Here is a 25,782-nt window from a genome sequence, read left to right as displayed (position 1 = left end):
TTCGACACACAGCGTCTCAACTCACTGCTGAGAATTAAACACATCCGGTGTGACTTCAGCGGGAGAGACATCTTGGAAGTTTGAGACTATTTTCCCTAGACTTTGCCCAACTGTCTTTTCTCTTTGCAATTGCATTGGATTCTTTGTCATTTAAACATTTATACTGAATCCTCTTAGCAAGCCATGGAACAGAGGTTAACCTTGGGGACCTTTAAGGCTAGCTAGAATGATGCCTATAGGCAATGACTGATACGTGGCTGCTATATTTATTTCAACTACCAGATGATAGAACTTAATAAATTCAGGATAAGTATTTCAGAGCAACCATGTGAACAGGGGAGTAAGCAATATTAGATTTATCATTTTTTATTCTTAAAATGTCATACCTGTTTCTCCCCTTCTCTTCTTGTTGACTAAGCATGAGTGTATGTGTATATGTGAATATATCAATATAATCATCTCCAGTGCTTCGTTTTGTAGATTCATTTGGAAAATCACTGGTTACACGTCTGCCTCAACAACTTGCGCACGGTTAATTCTTTTAAGGTATTGTATCTCCAGAAACATTTCTTGTAGCTTTGTTTATAGAAGCTACCTCCTGTGGTTAGAACTTCTTCAGTACTTTAAAGGTCTGCTGCACTGCCTGCATCCTTACCACAGTTTCTCTATAAACCAGCCTGTCTCTTTTCTTTGGCTGTCCTGAAACTCACTCTGTAGACCAGGCTGGCCTTGAACTCACAGAGATTCGCCTGCCTCTGCCTCCTAAGTGCTAGGATTAAAGGCGTGTGCCACCACTGCATACTTTTTATCACAGACTTAGAACATTTTATTTAAGGATATACCTCAGTGATATTTTCTCCTTCAAATATTTGAGGTTCATGAAGTGTGATGGCTATTCTTGGTTGTCAATTTAACTACATCTGGGATTAACTAAAACCCAAGTGGCTAGCTATACCTGTGAGGTTTTTTGTTTGTTTGTTTTGTTTTGTTGTTTGTTTTTTTTCTCTTACTTAAATCATTTGAAGTGGAAAGACCCACTTTTAATCCAGACCTTTTGAGGTGGAAAGATCCACCCTTAATCTGGGCCACACCTTCTGCTGGGACACTATATAAAGGACATGAAAGAAAAAAGCTTTTGCTCTTGCCTGCTTGGTCTCACCTTGCTAGCAAGTCCATTCTGTCACCGGCTTGAGAGCCTACTTCTTCAGGATTCCAGTGTATATAAAGACCTCCTGAGATAGACAGCCTTGTGGACTGGACAACTACTAGATTCTTGGGCTTTTGTTGGCAGACAGCCATTGTTGGACTAGCTGGACCACAACCTATAAGCCATTCTAATAAATCCCTTCCCCCCTCTCATATACATATATACATATACATATATACATACATATACATATATATCCATTCTATATTCTCTTTCTCTCTCATACACACACACACACACACACACACACACACACACACACCCTATAAGTTCTGTTCCTCTAGAGAACATGAATTACATGGAGATTCTGAATCTATAGGTTAACAGTTTTTAATAATACTTAGAAAATTTTAGCCAGTATTTTTTCAAATTTTTATTTTATACCTCTCTGTCTTCTTTGAGGATTCAAATGTCACATGAATTACTAGGCCACAGCTCACTGATATTCTGTTCATTTTCAATCTTAGTGAGTCTATTGTTGTGTTAATTTTTTGTTGCTATGACAAAAACAGCAAAGAAAAATCAACTTAAAGGAGGAAATGATTAACTCTGGCTCATGGTTCCAGCCTATGGCCATATGGTTCCACTGACTGAACTACGGTGAGGAACAGCATTGCCATAGGGAGCCTATAGTGGGCACAGCTACTTACCTCACAGTGGGTAGGAAGGAAGGAGGGAGAGGGGAAAGAGAAGAACAAGGACATGATGAAGGGAAGAGGGGAAGAGGAAATAGAGACGGGAAAGAATTTGGGGAGAGGGAGAGAGAGGAGTCAATCTATGCTCCCAGAGGCCCGCTTGCCCCAAGTAGGCCACACCTTCCAATAGCACACTCAGCTAAGAACTGTTCAGTGAATTAACCCATCACTGAAGTTAGTACCCTCAAAACCTACTCACCTTATCAGCGGGGAACCAAGCTTTCGGCTGGGGACATTTTATACCAAAACCTTAATGTCCCTAACGGTTGGATCTCTAAACTTTCAAACACAGTTAGTATACAACATAAAAATCCTTTTACTGCATCTATCAATTTTAACTCCTTTGTGATTTATGAGTCTGTCTTGATTACTGATTTATCTTCTCATTATTTTTCTGCTTATTTGCATCCCTGGGCATTTTTTATGAGATGCTACTATATATGCTCGAGTTTATGTTGCTGACATTTTCTGTTGTACAAAGTCAGTGAAATTATTTGAGGAACTAGAAGTTTGTTTCTCTCAGGTCTTGTCTTAAAGATGTCTTAGGCTTATCCAGGTCAATGCTCAGTCTGGGCCAACAGTTGCTTCCTGTACAACTTGCTTCTGTGTGCTCTACCCAACACTTGGGTGTCTTCTGTGTGCTCTACCCAACACTTGGGTGTCTTCTGTGTGCTCTACCCAACACTTGGGTGTCTTCTGTGTGTTCTACCCAACACTTGGGTGTCTTCTGTGCACCCTACCCAACACTTGGGTGTCTTCTGTGTGCTCTACCCAACACTTGGGTGTCTTCTGTGTGCTCTACCCAACACTTGGGTGTCTTCTGTGTGCTCTACCCAACACTTGGGTGTCTTCTGTGTGCTCTACCTAACACTTGGGTGTCTTCTGTGTGCTCTACCCAACACTTGGGTGTCTTCTGTGTGCTCTACCCAACACTTGGGTGTCTTCTGTGTACCCTACCCAACACTTGGGTGTCTTCTGTGCACCCTACCCAACACTTGGGTGTCTTCTGTGTGCTCTACCCAACACTTGGGTGTCTTCTGTGCACCCTACCCAACACTTGGGTGTCTTCTGTGTACCCTACCCAACACTTGGGTGTCTTCTGTGTACCCTACCCAACACTTGGGTGTAGCAGGAAGCTTAAAAGTTCTTACTAATAAAATCAAACCCGAGGCGAGTTATCGGGGTCAATGCTGGTAGATCAGAGAGACAGAACAATCCACAGCTATCTCACCTTGCCGGATCCTCAGCTGGTCTTGTCTCCTCAGACTGGAGGCCTCTGAGTCCTCATCTGAATGGGTCCCAGCTGAACTGTGTTTCTCCAAAGCCTGAATGCTTAACCAGCCACATGCTTAACCAGCCAAATGCCTAACCAGCCAAATGCCTAACCAGCCAAATGCTTCTAGTTTCTGGTTCTCACGCCTTATATATCTTTTTGCTTTCTACCACCACTCCCTGGGATTAAAGGTTGGCTTTCTGGGATTAAAGGCGTGTCACCATGCTTGGCTGTTTCCAATGTGGCCTTGAACTCACAAAGATCCAGAGGGATTTCTATCTCTGGAATGCTAGGATTAAAGGTGTGAGTGCCACCATTTTCTAGCCTTTGTATCTAGTGGCTGTCTGTTCTCTGACCCCAGATAAATTTATTAAGGTACACAATATTTTGGGGAACACAATACCACCACACTTGGGTGTCTTCTGTGCACCCTAACTAACACTTGGGTGTCTTCTGTGCACCCTAACTAACACTTGGGTGTCTTCTGTGTGCTCTACCTAACACTTGGGTGTCTTCTGTGCACCCTACCCAACACTTGGGTGTCTTCTGTGTGCTCTACCTAACACTTGGGTGTCTTCTGTGCACCCTACCCAACACTTGGGTGTCTTCTGTGTGCTCTACCCAACACTTGGGTGTCTTCTGTGTGCTCTACCCAACACTTGGGTGTCTTCTGTGTACCCTACCCAACACTTGGGTGTCTTCTGTGTGCTCTACCCAACACTTCGGTGTCTTCTGTGCACCCTACCCAACACTTGGGTGTCTTCTGTGTGCTCTACCCAACACTTGGGTGTCTTCTGTGCACCCTACCTAACACTTGGGTGTCTTTTGTGCACCTTACCCAACATTTGGGTGTCTTGAGATTTCCCAGGCTATTTCTTAGGAACAGGTGCTGTCCTTGGCCTAATGCAAGGGCAAATGTTCCTTCTAGTTCTTTTGTTGGGTTCCTTTTTGACCCTGGGCAGTTTCCTCACACGTTAGTGATTCAGTTTACTTGGCTGCAAAGTCAAAGGCCCCTCTCCATGGGGCTCCAGCACTCCAGCGCCTTCCGGCAGTCTCCACAACACTCGTTAATGTTAGCTGCCTCAACACCCAGCTGCATCTGAACCCAGACAGGCATCTCTCCACCAACTGCCCCCTGTCCAGAGCACATCCTGGAAACTCTCTCAACATCGACTAGCTAGGAAATCATAAACAGCCCAAGTCGTGCCCAGCTCTTGGGAACTACTGCCTTTCATTACCTGATGTTCAGTGTATTGAAAATTCTTTCAGTTAGTTTGTCTGCATTCTAGCTGTCACAGGAAGTTGAGTAAATTCCATTACTAATATTCCATCTTGGTTAGAAGCAGAACTCTCACTAGATTATTGTATGGATTTCTCCAAACTAAGCCACAATAAATGGCAGCTCAGTTCCATCTCCCCTGACGGATTGGGGTCAGATCTTACACAGTTAAGAGGTTGGCCCTTTAGATTACTTCTGTGGGTCTTTTCATTAACAGTCTTAAAGCCGGCCATTCTTCTGTTTAAGAAGCACATTTGAAAGGAATAGTGTTAAGGCTAAGGAATTTTAATGCTGCGAGGAAGAATGTCTGGAAGTTTGTGCAGCTAAAGTCAGATACAACGTGACTTTCCTTCTACAGTTTCTCTAAGAAGGATTTTTCTTTTACAATTCTTGCCAATGAAAAGAACATTCATAGAAACAGCACAGCGATACTGAATGTGAAGGCAGGAAAGAGAACGGCTGGCCCCGAAAACCAAGACTGACAATAAAATTTGTCTAAGAGAAACCATGGTAACCAAGTACCTGATACATGTACACTCGGGATATCTTCCTTTGCTTTAGGGGTGGCTTGTTCTTGACTTCAGGGATACGGGAGGGAGAAATGCTCATCAGTCACATGGAATCACTACTACCACTATTATCCCCCAATAAATGTTGAAACAAAGTACAGTGAATTCATGTGAGTGGAGCTAAGACAAACTAGGGCACAGGTTGCCAGGCCATGGCCTTGGTTTGGCCTACAGAGTTGTTTTGGTTGGCAGGTAGAAAAATTGGCCACGCTGTATTTTGTAAAGCTATATATATATTTTAGTCAATAGTTAGAAATTAGAATATCCCAGAAATTAAGAAAGATGTCATAGAGAAACCCTGGAGAAAAGTTAGGAGCTATGGTAGCCCTCGAGGTGACCAGTGGCTGGAGTGTCCAAGTTCACTGTGGTTTCCATCACTATTGTTGCCCTACTCGGGTGCCAATCCTTTTTTGGCCCTCCAGGCATTTAGGAGAAAGACAACTGTATAGTTATGTCCTGACAAATTAAGCTGTATGTCATTAACTTACAGAATTACATAAAAGTGTAATCAAGGCCGGGCAGAAGTGGCACGCCTTTAATCCCAGCAAGGCAGAGCCGGGCGGATCTCTGTGAGTTCAAGGCCAGCCTGGTCTACAGAGTGAGTTCCAGGAAAGGCACCAAAACTACATGGAGAAACCCTGTCTTGAAAAACCAAAAAGTGCAATCAAAACAGCCAGTCCCTGTAAGGAAGATCCCTAAAAAGATGTGCTGAGTGCAGAGCAGTCCTACATTTCTTGGACTCAGTTTAAATGACAGAAATGCTTTCTGACTGCAGAAAGCATTCTAAATGTGAGTTCGAGGACAGCCTGGTCTACAGAGCGAGTTCCAGGACAGGCACCGAAACTACACAGAGAAACCTTGTCTCAAAAGAGAGAGAGAGAGAATCATGTTGAGGTGTATCCTTTTCAATCCTTTCCATTAAGCAGGAAAAAATAATCTGAACTTGAAGTGCACGGGGTAAGTGCACACTTAGTCCCAGTATTCGTGTTCACACTTAAGCCAACCAAAGCAGAAAAACAAACATGGTTTTGTTCATTGCAGGGCTGTGAGACAGCTCAGCATGTATTGGCACTTGCTGTTCAAGCCTCACGACCTGGTGTGACCCACCAGAATCCACTGTGGAGGTCAAGAATCCACTTCCCTAAGTTGTCTTCTGACTTCAGCATTCACACTACGTCAAGCAAGCATACACACATACCATGTACATACACATACTAGATTTTAGTTTAAAAAATGTAAAGGATGGGTGGGAATATATGCCCTTAATCCCAGCACACCAGCAGAGGCAGGTAGATCGCTGTAAATTTGGGGCTAGCCTGGTCAACATAATGAGAACCTGTCTTATTTTGAGAATTGCGGTACACCTAGCTTCTTTGCTCCTTCATCCTCTTAAGGAAATCGAAATAGATGAAAGCTCCTTTCCCAACCATACAATGATAATGCTTCAGTTTTATCCAATATTTAGCAACTCCATTAAAAGGAAATTTCAAACCTAAATGTTATAATTGAAGATGGTGTTAATAGTTCAAAAGTGTCAGAAATTTTGACAAATTATATAATGTGAGAAAAAAGAAAAATATGTGATACTCTATTGGGGGGGGGGGAGGCAAGTTTCCTATGCAGAAATCCTTTTCAGCAGCCACATTTATACTTAACATGCACGTCCATGTTAAGGAAGACAAGCAGATCAGGGTGCCATCAGCAACGCTTCCTCCTGGCTTTGGACAACAAGGGAAAGGAAGGATGCAGGTCCCTCAGGTAGGGACCTGGATATAAAGGAGGAAGGTGACAGATTCTATCTCTGGGGGTGGGATAGTACACAAGTTCTATCTATTCTAAAGATACCAACAGGTTAGATAGCGCACAGTTACTAAAGTCCACACAGCTCCTGCCTTTCTGTGGTCAACAGAACAACTTGCTTTACAAAAGAGCCACATGGTCATATGCACTACCTGCCTGTGGAAAGGAGTATGTAATTCCTAAAAGGAGTATGTAATTCCTAATAATAAAAAAGAAAAGGTATAAACAGAGTGGAGGGAAATGGTTAACAGAGATTTAAATTTTTGTCTACAAGAACTCTAGTGTGCAAACTCTACCCTTCCAATGAAAACCAAAGAAAGAATCCGTGTTCCCTGAAAGAACTGATTCAAAAGGGAAGAAAACTTTGTAGTAGTTTTGAGTTCTATAAATAACAGCTGTTCAACAAACTAAGGGACAAGTTTCGATGCATGAAGCACACTGTATGGAGCTGGTCAAAGCGTCTCTAACAGGCATTATTTCCAGCCCCAACCAAAAGTTAGTAATGGTTTTCACTTGAATTATTTAGTGTTATATTAAGAATACAGGCTTGGAACCAGATTGCATAGATGCAAAACATGGACTTTTCCACTGATTATCTATATTACTTTGCATAATTTATCTAGTGTCATCTTGATTTCCATAGCTGTAGGAAGAAAGACAACAGGGGAATGTACCATAAACTGCTTTGAAGGATCAAATTTTTACAATAAAGCAGTATATTTTGAAATCAATAATTTTTTTTTACCTAACATCTTTGAAAGGCAGTCACCCAGCCTCAAGTACTTCTTGCTTCTGTTATAAAACACTTGGCCTAAATTATACAATGCATGGGAATCAATTAGCCTACTTCACATTAAAAAGAATCTTCAGGTCAGATATCATAACTCTTGATTCCACCCCCTTCCCAATAATAATAATTTTTTTCTCAAAAATATTCTTGATTAAATCTTTTTCACACAGTCAAGAAGTAACATATTTTCAAGTGAGTAAATGAACCAGGAGTTGGTTAATTTAGGTGGCAGACTAACATTATCCCCTCTGGGGATTTTCTTAGACATTCCTTGAGTTGGAAAGATGGCTCAGGTAGTAAAGGCCCGGCCACCAGGCCAGATGACCTGTGTTCAATCCTTGGGTCCCACACAATGGAAGGACAGAATCAACTTCCACAGTCCTCTGACCTTCACACATGAGGAGGCATAGGATGCGTGAGCACACATGCACTCACTATGTTAATACATGCAATTTTTCAAAGCTTAAAAAAGAACTTAGTTTTACAAGCAGCAGCAAAGGAAACACTAGAACATCACTGAGTACATCTTACTAATCAAAGCGAGGCATGTGAACCCTTCGTGACTTGGCTAGTTAGGATCTTGGACCACATCTCGAAGTTACCACATTTAGTGAGTCAACCAGATCACTATAAGCAACAATTAAGTATTTGTAGATAGTGAAGGAATTTCATGTGTTTTTTAAAAATGAAATATGTACATTGGGGGCCTGTAAGAGGGCTCAGTGGGTAAAGGTTCTTGCTACTAAGCCTCATAACATAACAGAGTGCAACTCCCAAACTTGTATAAAGGTGAAAATAAAGAATCAATTCCATAAAGTTGACCTGACTTCCACACACGTGCTGTGTTCCACACACTTACACACACACACACACACACACACACACACACACACACACACACTCACTCACTCACTCACTCACATAAAAAATAAATAAATAGCAAAAGCTTTTAAAAAGTTAACATCGAGTGGTCAAATACTTACTGTGTTTATTGAACTGACTCACATTTGATGGTATACCAGATAAAACATTTACCTGGATTTAGATCCAAAGTTAGGATTCATTTCAAAGCTTCTAGTAGACACATGCCAAATTCAATGTTAATCTCCGAGAGGACGGAAAGTTCTTTAATAGTCAAAACAATTTTCAGAAAGCATTCTCAATTATTTTAAAGATTTGAACCCTAGTGATTATCATCATCAATAAATAAGCCTAAAGGCTTACAATAAAATTGGCTGACAATAAAATTGCTCTAATGGCAAATTAAACCCAGCTACAATAGCAGAGTGCTGGACAACAGAAAGGGATTCGTTTTCATTGAGACAGTTTCTGAATTTACAGCTTGTCTGGCTCATCTTAAACACAAACTCCAGGCCTAGATTAAGTGATCAAGCAGCCAACTTATCACAAAGTATTTGCAATGAAACAAACACCTCACACATTTTATCAAAAGTCAAGATCCTCTGCTGGACTGCTCTAACAATGGGCAGATAGCAGAAGAACACAGTAAATAAATTCAATGTAGTGACTTATTGTGTAAATTTCCAAAGTGCTGCATAAATCACTTTCCCACTCTGCTCAAAACACCCACGCAATCTTCCCCTCATTTCCCAGGAAAGCTGCTCTGATTACAGGAATACCTCCACCTAACTCTCTCCTTTCCTTCTAGACTCTTCTGCCACTTGAAATCTCACAGGATCTGTTCTAGAACCTCCCGCTAAGGAGGAATACTGTTCCGATCCTCTGAAACCTCCCAGATCATCCAGCCCTCCTCACTGTGGCTCCACACACACTCCATTTTAATTTGTTTCCTCCCTCTTCCTACAACAGCACTGGGATAGATGCCCCTGCTGCAACTTCTGCGGCCTGGCTCCTCTGTCTCCGGACTCTCACTGGCTGCCCAGGCATGGCAATCACCTGACTCCCACTCACTGGCATTCCACTTCCCTGGGTCTTTGACTCTAGATCTGCCCTTCTCTGTCCTCTCCCTTTCCCCCCTTTCTCAAGCCATCCCTAACACTTCCGGGTTGACACTTCCTTTCTCACGCATTCTTGTTTTGCTCTAGGACACAGCACACTCGGTCCCAGGCATCTAACATTTTCAAGGTTCAGCTCAACAAGCTCTGCTTCCCAAGTGAGTCCCCGCTTTTCATCAGCCCACACTTTCCTTGTGAAGATTTTTATTCTGTTTATTGTACAATAAACAATGGTTTCCTATCTTTTCTATGCTTAAAAAACTATAGACTCTGAGTTTGGGGACAGAAACCATTTTTCTCCCCCGCCCCCAAGTAGTCTCAAAATAAAGTAATCCTGAGCAAAGTGGCTACTGAAAGTCTTCAGGGTGTTGTAAACTGTTTACATCAGGAACAAAATTATTTACAGAAACAGTTACCACTGGTGTTGCTGTCTCAGCTACATTCAACTGATACACGGTGAGCGGGGAGCGTTTCTCACCAGTCTCCCTTATGTCACATTTTCAAAGGCACGAGATAGGTTTAGATGTTTCCTTTTAATCCTGAATGGGCTCAGGTACAGCCACGCTGCATTTAAAAACCTCACATGAAAAAAACCCATCTGATAACAAAAGCAGAGGCAGGCCTCCTCAGAACAGCGTGCACCAGAGAAGCTAACCCTGAGTGATAAGCAGAGAACTAAGGTTTCAGGCTTGCACTGTGGCTGTATTTCTTAGGCTTCTATTTCTTCAAGCAGGCAGAAGAGAGGAATGAACACAAAGAATTCTTATAAACTCAACTTGTTTATATATTTACCATTCAGAAATAAAGCTTACAAAACCTTATCAAGGAGATATTATTTTTTTCCATTTTACAAAACGAACTCAGAAAAAATAATCCCAAATCACTCTGTTAAATAAAACTTAAAACTGAGGACTACCTGAACTCAAAATCTGAACTCCTTCTGCTATGTTGTGCTTTCTAACTACTCCTGAATGTGAATAAACAAAGGGAGACACTCTGTTTTCAAAAAAACTAAACATTTATGAATGGCTATGAATAGACATTGATTTGTTTTGTTAAAATGTTAGCATTAACTCATCTTAGTGGATCAAGAGTAGACCAAATGCTGATTGACAAACTGCATGAATGAATGATATATTACCAAGAATAAAGTACCAAATAATGCAAAGAACAAAGGCAGCAAATGGTCTTACTGCCACAAACCAGCCTCCCCAAGGAGCGTGTGCAGTGTTCAACATCCCCACTGTATGGTCACACAAATGTAATCCTAGCTATGGGGAGAGTGAGAATGAAAGGCAGAGTTCAAGGCCAGCCTGGGCTACATAGCAAGATGCAGTCTCAAAAACAAAACCCATAGACACATACTCACAAACACACACACACACACACACACACACACACACACACACACACACACAATGTTGAATTCAAAGAGAACAATAACTGGATCCCCAATATCTACTATACTATAATTTGTTTTATAGGACAACCAAATATCCACCAAAAACCCTATAACTTTCAACTTCCCTAACAAGTTGGGGTTGCCAAAAGAAATGGAAGTCATTGGGTGAGAAGAGGTATACTGTGTAGAATTTCCCACTTCCTAGTTATCATCTCTGCCTGCAACAATAACATTTCAAATAGAATGCTGGCAGCCACTTCGCAATCATGAAGCCATATTGAGGATGAAAACTGTGCAATACAGAAATGGAAAAGGAAACAGATGTCTGGGGAATCGATGGCATATTTAGAAACTGCCACTAGCTCAGCTCTAAAGGATTATGCCCAGACACTGTGGTATAGTAAAGAAAAATCCCAGCTTTCCACAGCCCATTATTACATTTGGTTTCTTTTTTTTAAAAAAAAAAAAAAAGATTTATTTATTATGTATACAGTATGTGTGACTGCAGACCAGAAGAGGGCACCAGATCTCATTACAGATGGTTGTGAGCCACCATGTGGTTGCCGGGAATTGAACTCAGGACCTCTGGAAGAGCAGTCAGTGTTCTTAACCTCTGAGCCATGTCTCCAGCCCCTACATTAGGTTTCTTGCATTAACTACGAACTGCAATTTCTCACCACTATAAAGGAACACAAGTAGTTCACTGAAAATGGTGAGCAAAGTGAGCACAGTGAGGACCTGGAGCAGCAAATCCATCCCTGTGTATCACCAGCGACTGGCAGAACAGCAGTTCATGAACAAGGGGCCCTTTAAAAGTTAAGCAGGGTGAGAATGCTGCCATGGCTTAGCTCAGGTCCAACTTGCAACATCAGACCGCTCTGGAAAACCTTGAACAGAGCCGCTCATCCACAGTGATATTATCTAACACCCGTCTGGGCAGGACAGTATCCCCTTCCCAATGTGATCTTTATGAATTACACTGGAACTGTATCATACCAAGATCTTAGACTCCCCTTGAAATAAAAGGCTGGTGAGCTAAAGTAAACATCAAGAAAGATTTAGAGAAAATGTTACTTAAAATACCTCCACTGGGTTCTCAGGTGCACACTGAGTGTGAAACATTATGTAACAACATTAAAATACTGTTTAAAAGTTGAAGTATGCTGAGCAGCAGTGGCCCATGCCTTTAATCCCAGCACTCCGGAGACAGAGGTGGGTGGATCTCTGTGAGTTCGAGGCCAGCCTGGGCTACAGAGCGAGATCCAGGACATTCACAAAGCTACAGAGAAACCCTGTCTTGGGGCAAAAAAAATTAAAAAAAAAAAAAAAAAAAGCTGAAGTAGCCAGGTATGGTGGCACACACGCCTTTAATCTCAGCACTCTGGAGACAAGAGGTAGGATGATCTTAGTGAGTTCAAGGCCAGCTTGGTCTTCTACATATCTAGTTCCAGGACAGCCAGGCCTCCACAGAGAAGCAGTCTCAAAAAAAAAAAAAAAAAAGTTCCCATTTGTATCTTTTTTGTTTGTTTTTGGTTTTTCAAGACAGGGTTTCTCTGTGTAGCTTTGCGCCTTTCCTGGAACTCACTTGGTACCCAGGCTGGCCTTGAATTCACAGAGATCCGCCTGGCTCTGCCTCCCGAGTGCTGGGATTAAAGGCGTGTGCCACCACCTCCCGGCTACCCATTTGTATCTTAATATTGGAGAATCTATTCCAAATCCCTAGATTTATTCACTGTGAATTCTGTGCTGTAAACATAAACGCAGGAGAATACACTGGTCTGAGTCCTAACGGGCATTACTGGGAACGGCGGGATACCCGTCATTCACTTTTACACTCAAAGCCCCAACTAGCAGAGCAGGACACCACAGCTCTACCCGGCAATTTATTCCACATAGATCCAAATTCCTGCCCCAAGACTCCCACTGCAGTTACTGAATTGCTTGCTTGCTTACTTTCTTCCTTTCTTTCCTTCTTTCTTTTTGTTTTTTTTTATATTTAAAAAGGCTTCTATTCCCATCTTTTCAGTTGAATTACAGCTAAAAGGGTATTTTTAAGGTTTTGATAAATTTTTATATAGTCTGAGAAAACATATATATGAATCCTTGCTGTAAACCAGAAAACACCATAAAAATAAGTCTGTGTGAGAAATGAATTCAATCAATACTATGTTCAAAGGATTCCATAAAATTACAATCAGCTCACATCGGGAACATGAAAGGCACTAAGAGGAACTTCATGGATTATCCAAACCTCAAATTCCACTTGCAAGATACTGATTATTCTCTTCCTTTAAAAGCTGAATTACATTAGATTTTTCAGGTTAATTTTTTTGTTTTGTTTTGTTTTTTGTTTGTTTGTTTTTGTTTTTTTGAGACAGGGTTTCTCTGTGTAGCTTTGCGCCTTTCCTGGAACTCACTTGGTAGCCCAGGCTGGCCTTGAACTCACAGAGATCCGCCTGGCTCTGCCTCCCCCCCAGTGCTGGGACTAAAGGCGTGTGCCACCACTGCCCGGCTTCAGGTGAATGTTTTAAATACCAAATATTTACTTCAGTTGAAATAAATAGCTGAAATATTCCAAGTTACACTTTTCTAGAAGAGAAAATAACAAGGGAAACTAAGTTTCTTAAAAGAGTTCTCTGATTTTAAATAATTCTCAGATCATCTTTCTTCAAAATACAAAGCAAAATGCAACTTTAAGTGCCTTTGCTATCATTTCATGATTCCATGAGCATAATTGTTCTAACCTAGATATTCCTTAAGAATGATTCGTTTTGATTCCATGAATATACTACACGTGGTGGTACACACTGTAAATCCCATCACTGAGGCAGGTGGATCAGGAGTTCAAGGTAAACCTAGGCTGCATGCTGAATTTGTAGCCATCATAGGCTATGCTATAAACAAAAATACACTATCTGTAGTGTGTATTCAACAGTGTATCATCTGAGTAGGGGGAAGGAGTATATAAAAAAGAATTAGCCACAAAGAAAGCAGTTTTAACTGAAATCAACATTCCTTTTCACTTATACTAAGAGCACATTAAACCAGTAAAACCTTGGCAACCGGACGTCTTTTTAGGTGTTCCAAGTAGGCATGCAGGAAAGTAAATAGTGCAGCTTCTTTCAAGCTGCTAGTCAGCAGCAGACACGGTGGAAGTCACCATTAAATTCAATGGTTCAAGGTCAGCTTCCAATTTTCTAAAATTCTTTGGGATTTTGTTTTTTTTCTTCTCTACAGGGAAATCTTTCACCATGGGGGGGGGGGGGGGACCGGACTGAAGTCACTCTGTGTGCTCATGTTAACACCAAATAAGAGTAATAAGAGTTTCCTTTTGAAAATCTGATCATGTCATTTGATAACTATGAGCCTTCCCAGGCAGAAGAAAAAAAAAATGATATTCCTTCAAAAGGAAACCTCATCTATTCCTAACACTGGAGAAAGAAGGATGACTGTTCTATTTTTAGTGTTTGGGACATTACATTTCCACTTCTCAAGCTTAGCATCTGAAAGGAATTAAGCTATTCGGTCGGCCTTCGAGCACTCTGAAAAGGAAGTTAGAACTAGGTACAACAGAAAGAGGTAATGCTGGCATCCAACATGTGTGCTGTGGAGAGGTGCCTTAAGGTAAGATGAGGGCAAGGGGAAATGCTGGAGGTGGAAGGGGTCAAAAGGAGGGGCTGGAGTGGGGCAGCTGGAGGGTGAGAGTTGGGAGGACTAATCAAAACAAAACAAAAGCCATTCAGTAACTTGCTGTCTGGAGTTCAATTAAAAAACATAAGACACTCTCGGGCATATACCCAAGGAATGCTGATTCATACCATAAAGATACATCCTCAGCTGTGTTCATAGCAGCACTATTTGTAATAGCCAGAACCTGGAAACAACCTAGATGCCCGCCAACAGAAGAATGGATGAAAAAAATGTGGCACATATACACAATGAGTACTACTCAGCAGAGAAAAACAATGAAAGCATGAAATTTGCAGGCAAATGGATGGATAGAAAAAATCATCCTGAGTGAGGTAACCCAAACCCAGAAAGACAGTCATGGTATGTACTCACTCATAAGTGGACCTAGGTATAAAATAAAGAACAATCAGACCACAACCCATAGAACCATGGAGGCTATATATATAGCATGGAGGTTCCTAGGACGACTGTGGCTTATAATAAATTTCAGTTTTACTCAATTATTAAAAAAAAATTATCCAAATGAATGGAAACACATGAACTATGAACCAAAGGCTGAGGGGCCCCCAGCTGGATCAGACCCTCTGAATAGGTGAGACAGTTGACTGGCTTGATCAGTTTGGGAGGCAACTAGGCAGTGGGACCAAGTCCTGTGCTCATTGCATGAGTTGGCTGTTTGAAACCTGGAGCTTATGTAGGGACACTTGGCTCAGTCTGGGAGGAAGGGACTGGACCTGCCTGGACTGAGTCTACCAGGTTGATCGCAGTCCTCGGGGGAGGCTTTGACCTGGAGGAGGTGGGAATGGGGGGGAGTCTGGGGGTAAGGGGAGGGTGTGGGAGGGGGGAGAATAGTGGAACCCTGGCTGATATGTAGAACTGAATGGAATTATAAAATAAAATAAATTAAATTTAAAAAAAAAAAGATAAAATGTGGCCCAGGAAATATATAAAGTAACAACATAAAAAAACAAACAAACATAAGAGAGAGTTTGAAGGCAGAGACCCAGATAGGACAGTCAATGCTGGCACTAAAAATACCCCAGTGCCAGATGTGGGATACCTCAGTAGGTCCCAAGGCTTTTTTGGGAAAGAGGAAAGGCTCTTTCCATTCTTCTTGGCTACTGTTGGAGTCACTTGGAAAGAGGGCATCTCTATGGAGGATCTGACCTGTGGGCATGTCTGTGGGGCATTTCTTCTACGATTTCTGTAGGAGGACCCACTGTAGGTACACCCCTGGGCAGGTGGCCCTGAATTGTGTAAGAAGGTTGGTTGCTAAACAAGCAAATAAGCAGCATTCCTCTGGGGTTTCTGCTTCAGTTCTGCCTTACTTCTCCATGATGAACTATAGAAGTGTAAGTCAAACAAACCCCTTCCTCTCAAGAGGTTTTTGGTCAGTGTGTTATACCACAGCAAGAAAAAGCTACCTAGGAAGTTACTCTCCAGGACTAGTTCATAAGAACCTATCGCTGAAAAGACTACACACCTTGGACGCAAGATATGGAGAAATCAAGCTGGAACTAAGCTGGAAGCTTCCTCCCTGCTGACTGGTTCTCACAGTGCCACATGGTGTTATGCAGGCTACCAGGGATGTATCAATGGTCTTCTCCAGCAGGAACCATAGGTAGTACAATACCAACCTGCCAGGCAAAATGTACCCACGGGTGGCATGACTGGAGTAACCAACTGCTTGATGGCTGTGTTTGAGGACTGCCCCACAAAGAAGGAATCCATACTTTAAACCCAGTCCAAAACCAATGATGGAGGAGGTCTCAGGCCCTAGGTGGGAACCTAATACTACTTCTTGGTTGAATTAATACCATCAAACCACATTATAAATATCAATGTTTATACCCACAAACAAAGGAGCTATGGAATAATCCTTTTGTACACAGTGAAGATGTATCACTGTGATTGGTTTAATAAAGAAGTTGACTGGCTAATAGCTGAACAGGATAAAGTGTAGCAGGAATCTTAAAAGTTCTTATTAATAAAATCAAACCCGAGGCCAGTTATTGGGGTGAATACTGGAAGGTCAGAGAGACAGAACAAGCCACAGCTACATCACCTTGCCAATTCCTCAGCTGATCCTGTTTCCTCAGACTGGAAGCCTCTGAGTCCTCATCCAGGATGAATCCCAGCTGAACTGTGCTGCTTCAAAGCCTGAAAGCTTATCCAGCCACATGCTTAACCAGCCAAATGCTTAACCAGCCAAATGCTTAACCAGCCAAATGCTTCTAGTTTCTGGTCCTCACACCTTATATATCTTTCTGCTTTCTACCACCACTCCCTAGGATTAAAGGCGTGAGTCACCATGCCTGGCTGTTTCCAATGTGGCCTTGAACTCACAGAAATCCCAGATGGATTTCTGCCTCTGGAATGCTAGAATTAAAGGCGTGTGCTATCACTGCCTAATTAGTGGCTTTTCTGTTCTCTGACCCCAGATAAGTTTATTAAGGTACACAATATTTTGGGGAACACAATACCACCACAATAAAGTTAAGCAGGAAAGCCAAACTGAGAATTCTGGGAAGGAGAAAGGCAGAGTATGGAGCAGCCAGTCAGACACAAGAAGGAGCAGGAGATGAACGTGCCATGCTAATAAAGGTACTACCACATGGCAGAGCGTAAATAAGGGATATGGGTTAACTTAAAATGTAAGAGCTAGTTAGTAATAAGCCTGAACTATTAGCCAAGCATTTATAATTTATATTAAGCCTCCGAGTCAATTATTTGGTAAGCGGCTGTGGGTATTTGGGAACAGGTGGACAGGAGAGAAATGTCCAACTACACAAAAGCTACTTAGTTTTAATCAGAGAAGCTGCTTGTATTAATGACTTTGTAGCTGCTGTGGTAAAACACCATGCCCACAGCAACTTAAGAAAGAGTTTATTTTGGCTTATGGTTCCAAAGGGAGATGAGTCCATCACGTCAAGGAGGCAGTCAGGAGGCATGGTAGCCGATGCAGCAAACTGAGGGCTCACATCTTGAACCTTAAGCAGGAAGCAGGGAGAAAGAACGGGGAATGGCACATGGCTTTGAAACCTCAAAGCCCATGCCCAGCGACACACTTCCTCCAGTAAGGCAACATCTAAACCTACCCAAACAGCACCACCAAAGAGAAACAAGCATTCAAGCATCTGGACTTATGGGTACATTCTCATTCAAGTCTCCACACATCTTGCAATGAAAAGAGGGACAAGATGCTGATAATAAAGGACACTTAAGGACTAGGCCTAAACAGTTATACCACCCTTCTAAGGCTCAATGAACATTGCCTAAGAGAGGACAGAAGGAACGTAAGCACCATTAGATAAGGAGAAGGGCTACACAATGCAATTTCTAAGCATGACATAGCAGCTGCACCTACTGGCCCCAGGCCTCTGCAAACTGCATCCACCAATAGTCAACTGTAGATGAAGAAGGGCTAACACCGCCCTATCACTTCCTGTGAACCTACCGGCAACTCTGTTAGCCAGGATTCTCTAGAGGACCAGAACTTATAGAAGGGATGCGTATACACATGTATTTATAGGATTTATTAGAATGGCTTACATTTTAGTGGTCCAGCTAGTCCAACAATGGCTGTCTACCAACAGAAGGTCTAACAAAAAACAAAAAAACCAACCCTCACAAGTGTACCCAGTCATTTGAGTTCTAGTTAATTCCAGATGTAGTCACATTGACAACCTAGAACAGCCAAATCACAGCAACATCTGGGGAGATGGGAAGGCAGAGTATCTAGCTGCATACCCACTGGTGAGCACGCCAGGATTTAATGGACAGTTCAACATCTGTGGTCACACAGACAGCCCTGATTAAACTCCATGAGAACAAAACAAAAAGTCATGAATATGGGGAAAAGGTTTGTAAAGAGAAGGGGACTGGCAGGGTTAGGAGAGTAAGGGAAGCGTAAGTGAGATAGATGCATTATAGCCATGAATGGAATTGTCAGAGAATAGAATTTATTAAACAACAACAAAAACCAACCCCTCTCAGAAGAAAGATATGGCATTTATCTTTTCTTAAAAGAACAATTCTAGAGGGCTGGAGAGATGGCTCAGTGGTTACAGCACTTGTTGCTCTTGCAGAGGACTCAGGTTCAATTCCCAGCATCCACAAGCAGACTTACAAGTGTCTCAAATTCCAGTTCCAGGGTATCCAATGTCTCCTTGTGGACTCCACAGACCAGACACAAACATACTGCACATACATGCAGGCAGGCAAACATTCACATACACAGATAAAAACAAATCTTAGAAAACAGCAACTTCAAGGCTGGGAATGGGAATGGAGTCAGTGGATATAAACAAGGCTCCATCCAGGTTTAACCCCAGCACTGGAGAAGACAAGGAAATAGAGTGCACACAGTCTAAATTACAAGTGCAGATGCTCTCATGCACACACAGACACACAGACACAAAGAAAAATACAATGAAGTGAAAATATTTTCTAAACTATGGAGATGAGTCTAGAGCATTGCTTCCCAAGGTATTTCTATGAAGTCATCTCTTGAGTAGCTCCTAGAACTTCAGATGCCTGGCTCTTACCCTGAGAACTATTTTGTTTGATAGGGGCTGGTGTCTGAGCATACAAAATATTAAAATCTATCTAAGTGACTCTAAGAGACAATGTAGCTGGGTACCACTAAGCTAGAAAGAACATCAAAAAAGAAGCACAGATGCTCAATGAGGCAGACATTTCTTTGCTGGCCTTTTGACAACCCAGATTCAAGCAAAAAAACAAACCAAAACAAGAACTCTAGTGCTAAATGTGAGTTACACAATGGTTCTCAACTTGTGGGTCACGTATCAGATCGCCTGTATATCAGAGATTTATGATTCATAACAGTAGCAACAAAAATAATCGTACAGTTGGGGGTCACCACAACCTGAGAAACTGTATTAAACGGTCACAGCATGAGGAAGGTTGAGAACCACCGGTCTAGACATTCAGAAATGACCTGAGGAGACAGTCACAAGCTTCTATAGTTAAGAATGCTATTTCATTCTGTAGAAGGTTAGAAGGAGGGCGAACAGGCTAAACAAGATGATGTGAGCTTGCACTTAACCATGTCTGTGCATACTTAATCTCATCTTCTAGATGAACTGGAGGTAGACACTGTTGAATTATTTACAGGTGAGACATAAACTTCAGGTCTCTGGGATTTGGAGACCTCTGCCAGACAGTTGGGTCCTTTGAACTCTTCAGCACAGGTTCTGCTCCAAGCAGTTTCTTTGAAAACATTTTCACACTTTTCCATTGTGAAAACAAAACAACAGAGAAGCAAGTTTCTTTGGTCAAGCATCCGGTAATCAAACATTTAACCGAGCAGTGCGTTGCTAAAGCTCCTAGGCATCACATAGCCAGCTATGACAGAATCCCATTAAGTTAAGGTCACATCTACACCACCTTATATATGTGATCTCTTAAAAGTTACTCTTTCGTTTTGTTGGTTTTTGTAAATAATTAAACAATTGGTTTCCTACTGCTTTACAAGCTATTAATAATGGCCACACCTTTGGGGATGGAGTGTGGACAGTACAGGGCATTCCCTCATGACACCAGAATAGAAGGATCTAGAGCAGGACGTGATGCATGGTTTTAATCCCAGCACTCAGAAGGAAGAGGCCAGCAGAGCTCTGTAAATTCCAGGCCAGCCTGGTTTACACAGGGAGTTCCAGAACAGTCGGGGCTCTGTAGAAAGACCCTGTCTCAAAACAAAACAAAACAAAACAAAACAAAACAAAAAGCAGACTAGAAGGATCTTTAAACAATGTTTCCACTTTTCCCTACACTATTGTCAGGCCTCCTCTCTCAGTGTAGGGGCATGCTAGTTCTGATATGACATGAAAATTTTAACTTTTATTTAGCTCATTAAAAGCCACATATCAATTTACTGATGAAAAACTATCTTTTAAAAATACAGTTCCTGTGTACTAGGCCCACTTTAATTTTTAAATGGAGAAAAACTTTCAGAAAAGGAGGAGGGGGGAGTAGGGAGAAGACCTATTCTACCCTAAGCAGCAGGATCTTTCCTCATTTCTCAGGCTCCACCTTTTCAAGTGATAAGAACTCCAAGGAGTCATGCCAGCTGCAGCAGAGACCTGGTGACAATACTTTAAAGTCTCTATCCTAAGGAGACCTACAGACTTCCCCAAACACATTCCAAGTAAGAACATGCTGACAAATGTACTGGCTTGGAGCATGGCCGGGTTTCATTTCAATTTTAAATAGCATTAATTATAATTTGATTCACGTTTCATTTTTTCAAATGGCAGAAAGAAAAGGGCAGAAAACGAGGAAAAAGAAGTTCCAGTTTCCCCAGACACTCTTCTTCTGTAACAGATTTGGGACGGGACAAGCAGAAAAACAACTGTTGATGGACAAGCAGCCATGCTCACCCTCCCAATCCCTAATCTATTAAAGGCGAAACATGGCTAGACTCAGTTCTCTTAAATAAAAGATAAGCTCTGTAAGATAAAGACCTAGGTGTGGGTACGCAGCTCAGGCATGGAGCGCCTGCCTACCTAGCCTGTGCAAAGCCCTGGGTTCCACCCCACCACCCCACCCCCATCTGAAAGGTGAACACCTACTATCCACAAACAAATGGCCCCGTCAATTCTCCTGCTGAAATCCTGCATTTAAGAGGCATCTTACAAACAAGATAAAAAAAAAGTTTTACAACTTCTGACACCATTGTGGTATTCAAATCGGCCCTTTAAACTGACAGTGTGTGTGTGTGTGTGTGTGTGTGTGTGTGTGTGTGTGTGTATTTTTGGATGTTGATAATCATCCTCAAAAAAAAAAAAGACTTGGCATAAGGAAGTGTTAGTGGAACAATGTAAATTCAAAGATAAATCTACGTAATGGTAAAGGAGGTCACAGTTCTCTGATGCTGAAAGTGAAAGACGCTATAGAATATATCCTTTTTCCTAAATAATCCTGAAGAGTTTCTATTTTAAATTCTAATAGCCATCTCCTTTCTCACCACAGGTACTCCCAGGAAACCTGGAGAACATCTATCTAATTTAGAACATCATGTTATGAAAAAACACTGCAAAGCACACGTAGGACTGGAGGCCACGATACTTTGTATAAATTTATGAATCTATTGAGTCATTATCTTCATGAATTTAGGGGGGGAAAAAACTTCAAGTGAAGAAATAATTTGTACCTCGTCACCACTCCTGGCAGACAACGAGAATGAAGCACGTTTTCACCCCGACCCTGCCAACCCAGTTCAAGAATTTGGGAAAATACCAACGCCTGTTTCATAATACAGGTACTTTTTTTTCCCTTCCCATCCTTTAATATAAACTCTCTAGATAGACCTTTTAAAATCTTCCTAATTAGTTAGCAGCGCCCTTCAACCCACAGATCAGGTGTCCCACATTTTGTGTAGGACCCGCCTTGAAAACAAACCCCATTGCCCCATTTTCGGAGAGGTAAACTCAGCTCCAGGCAGCTAGCTCCCTATGAAGTCACCGCGTTTGTTATTTCAAAGATGCAATTAAGCGAAAATAACAGAAGGTTGTCGAAAAGATTAGTCGCCAATGTGGGGAGGTGTCGATCTTTGACTCCGGTAAGGCCCAAGAAACCTGCCCGGCTGTAACTCCGTCCTGTGTCTCCCCGTCCTCCTCCCTCTTCTCACACACAACCGAAGGAAATTAAATTTCCAAAGTTCCGTGACTTTGGCTTAACTTTTAACTCCGCGGCTCTCCGCGCTCACGTTAACAGAGCCAAAGAAAGTCGGGAAGACTGGCCTGGAGCAAGGAGGAGCAAACTCATAGAAAGTTTGATCAGGCAGCGTCTCTCGCGCCCCGGTCCCCGTCCCCACCCCCTTCCCTGATCCCTTACACAGACACATTCTTCTGGGCGGCCTCTCGCCACACCATCTCCGCAATCATTTACAGAAATTAGAAACAGACTCCGGGAGCCCCCTTCCCTCCGCGCGCTCCGCGCAAGGGCTGGCCGCACCGGCTCCACGGGGCAATGTCACAACTCGCTGCCACCCACACAGCCCGTCGCTCCCACTCGGGGAGGGGGGAGGTGGTGGTGGTCTCTGCGCTTCCCACCCGCGGCGCACCAGGCACCCCAACCACCCGAACCGCGGGGACCCGACGGGACGCCCCGGAGGCCCGCACATCCCGCCGAGCCGTCCCCGGGGCGGCGCGCGCTCCTTACCGGCGCGTGGGGAGCCCCGGTGCGGCCACCGGAGCGCGGCGCGCGCGGGCGCCGAGAGCCGCCGCCTCTGCTTCCCGGAGCTGCCTGGGGCGTGCGCGGAAGGGGTCCGGCGGCGAGGGAAGCAGCATCGCCGGGCGGCGACCCCCGCCGAGCTCCCGCCGGCCCGCGGCGACTCCGCAAGCGCCTCAGCGACGGCCGCCCGCGCGCGGCGCTGCCCGGGCGGCTGAGGAGGACGGACGAGCCGAGGGGCGCTGCTCGGCGGCGGCGCGGAGAGCTCCGGGGACTGTGACCATGGTGTGGTGTCACCCTCGCCGCGGCGCGGCCGGCCCAAGCTCCTCGCGCCGCGCGGCTCCTCCTCGCCCCGGCGCGCCGGCCCCGCCCCGGCCTGTCACTCACCCCCCGCCCGCGCCCGGATAGGACCGCGGGGCTCAGCCCCGGCGCTCCGCTCCGCCTCATTGGTCCGCCTGGCGCCCCGCCCCGCCCCCGTCTCTAGGGGGATGGTATCTCTGGGGTGAGGGGAGGGGGGGGAGAGAAAGAGACCAGCGCCCCGGTTGCCATGACAACCAGTGCCCTGGGCCCCGGCGCCCGGCTCTGCCTTTGACTCAGCCCCACGCTCGCTCAGGTTGATGGTGGCGGCGCCGCGGCCGAGGTCTGCGGCGCGCGCTCCTGCCGGGCTCGCCCGCCGACCTCAGGAGAGAAGCCGCTCCCGGCTCCCCAAACTTCAGAAACAACTTTCCGAGGCCCGCGCGGGAGGGCGGTGGGGTGGGGAGAGTGACCGAACGCGCAGCTGCCATCCCCGGCCCCCTCGAGCTCAAGGACCCCCTCCCCCTCCTCGCGGCCGGGCGTCCCGATTCTCCTGGCACCACCCGGGCTTTGCAAGGCCGGGGAGCAAGCGGGGAGAGAGGGAGCGTCGCCCGGCCAGCTCCCCCAGCTAGCGGCTGCACAGCCCCCGAGAAAGGGTGCGGGCAGTGAAAAGAGCTCCGCCAGGTTCCTTCCCACAGCTGCGGAGGGGCGGACTTCCAAGGGGGTGCGGTGGCAACGCAGCCCAAACGTCCCCCGGAAAACTCAAAATGCTCATGTTTTCGTAAAAAAAAAGAAAAGAAAAGAAAAGAAAATTCTTGTTGGGTTATTTTGTGAAATTGGTAACCCCAGCGTTTAAATTTTTCCAGTAAAAGGACATGGTTAATAAACTACTTTTCTAGCAGCACCACAGCTTTGGCGAAGGCGTATCCTGATAGTGATTTCTCTCCTGCAAACTTAAAACATTTTAATTTCCATTATTTGCAAGGAAGTCCTGCAGAATTCATGGACAGAATAGCATCTTGTGGGCTGGGTTTTGAAAGTTTTTTGTTCTTGGAAGTATTATGTAACATTCTATTTTATACACACACGCACGGTTAATTTTGTCTGAGACCCCCTAAATGGATCTTTATTTACTTCATGGATCTTCTCAAAATGGAGACAGGAGGCTCATGTGGCTTTTCCAGGAGAGCTGCAATCCCAGGTTCCCCAGCCCCTGAGGCTTTGGTACAGGTGTGATGAATGAGGGAATTAATTAATGATTTACCTCTGGCTACTCTTCGAGTTTTCATCATCTCATTTACTCTATGAATAACTGTGACGGATGGCTTCAAATAGGCCTTGCGAGCATGCACTGGATGGGATCCCCCTAACTCCATGGAACATGCACAGCACTAAGCCTAAGGTCCCTGTCCTCAAGGAGCTAAGCAGGAAACCCGAGGGAGAAAGCTAGCCTTCTAGAAACAATCTGAAAGCGAGAGCCAAAAGTTTAGTCAGCTTTGAGCACAGCTGCAAAGGAAAAGTCATGGAGGAAGGGAACTCAGTCCGGGCTCTGAAGGCTGAGTACTGGGATGAACGAAGCCAAGCTGAGGGAGAGCAGCTAAGGGAAACCACATTGAAAACTAGAGAGCAGCAGGCCTGAGTCCCTTTAGCAAACAACAGTGAACAAGGCCAGCCTGCTGGAACCGAGGCAGAATGCTTGGAGCCCATCCCCCAGTTTTCAATGTTCCGGTTCATTTATCTGGGAGGTAAGATAGGGAGAGGCCTGTTCCGAGGAACAAAAACAGAACACTTGCCTCTGTTTGCCATTGAAAGAAAATTGATACATTTATTGGAAAGAAAAGAACCATCCGCAAAGCTTGAGATAGCTTGTAATCTGTCAAAAGAAGGTCCAAGAGAACAGAGAAAATAGTGGCTGTAAACGTCCACAAAAATGGACAAACTACAGTGTTGTGAACATTTTTTTCCCCTTTTGCATGAAGCCATTTCAGGTGGCTGCCCTCAAGGCTTCTGACTCCGGTAATCCCCTCTGTTTGGGAGAAGCTGAAAGGCTCATTTTAATGTAAAACCAGAAACACAAAAGGGAAACCTAGAAGCTAATCTTTTTAAATATACTATGTTTGTATTTTTAAAAAAATAAAGAAAAATGTTAACAAATAGGACCTAAAACTATCTTACAAATGATATGCCAAATTTAAGAGGAATTATTTCAGGTAAATAGAAAAAGTCCACTAATAGAAAAAAAAATGTATCTAATGGACTATGTTTCTAGGTGAGAAGAAAAAAAAAGTATGCTTCAAGTGATGCTGATAATTTTTTTTGTTCTTAAATTTAGAAATGTATTCTGTTTAATGCACAAGCTTTATATAGCTTTAGTTTAAAAAATAAAATAAAACAAGTGAAACCAAGACACTATGTCCAAGTCCAGGCCCTCCCAGCCTGCCAATGCAAGAGCTCTTCAGTTGTGTGTACCAATTCGAAGAGTAGGGAAAAAAATATGGATGGGAGCCACGAAGTTTCATAAAACAAATTTATCTAACTGAAGGATCCTTGCTGGGTCAGATAAACTGCGTTTACAAAAGGGGGGGAAGGGAGGAGGAGAAGGAAAACAAACCAA

The 25,782-nt window shown here is 43.7% G+C and overlaps 1 protein-coding gene across 6 annotated transcripts in view; it reads right to left on the bottom strand.

Annotated features, from left to right (window-relative positions):
• Ptpn13 (protein tyrosine phosphatase non-receptor type 13) overlaps positions 1-23,047 on the bottom strand; it is a 190,523-nt gene extending 167,476 nt beyond the window's left edge. For 3 of the 6 annotated variants that reach the window (XM_037209228.1, XM_028867296.2, XM_037209229.1), the window contains exon 1: positions 22,866-23,047. The gene's annotated coding sequence lies outside the window, so the exon portion shown is untranslated. The remainder of the gene's footprint in view (positions 1-22,865) is intronic. The other 3 variants (XM_037209230.1, XM_037209231.1, XM_037209232.1) reach the window with 3 other exon arrangements.
• Positions 23,048-25,782: the final 2,735 nt, after the last annotated feature.

This window comes from Peromyscus leucopus, chromosome 10 (assembly GCF_004664715.2).
Source record: "Peromyscus leucopus breed LL Stock chromosome 10, UCI_PerLeu_2.1, whole genome shotgun sequence".
Taxonomy (NCBI): domain Eukaryota; kingdom Metazoa; phylum Chordata; class Mammalia; order Rodentia; family Cricetidae; genus Peromyscus; species Peromyscus leucopus.
Note: the sequence above shows the minus strand (reverse complement) of the source record. Positions and strands in the feature narration are given on the sequence as shown.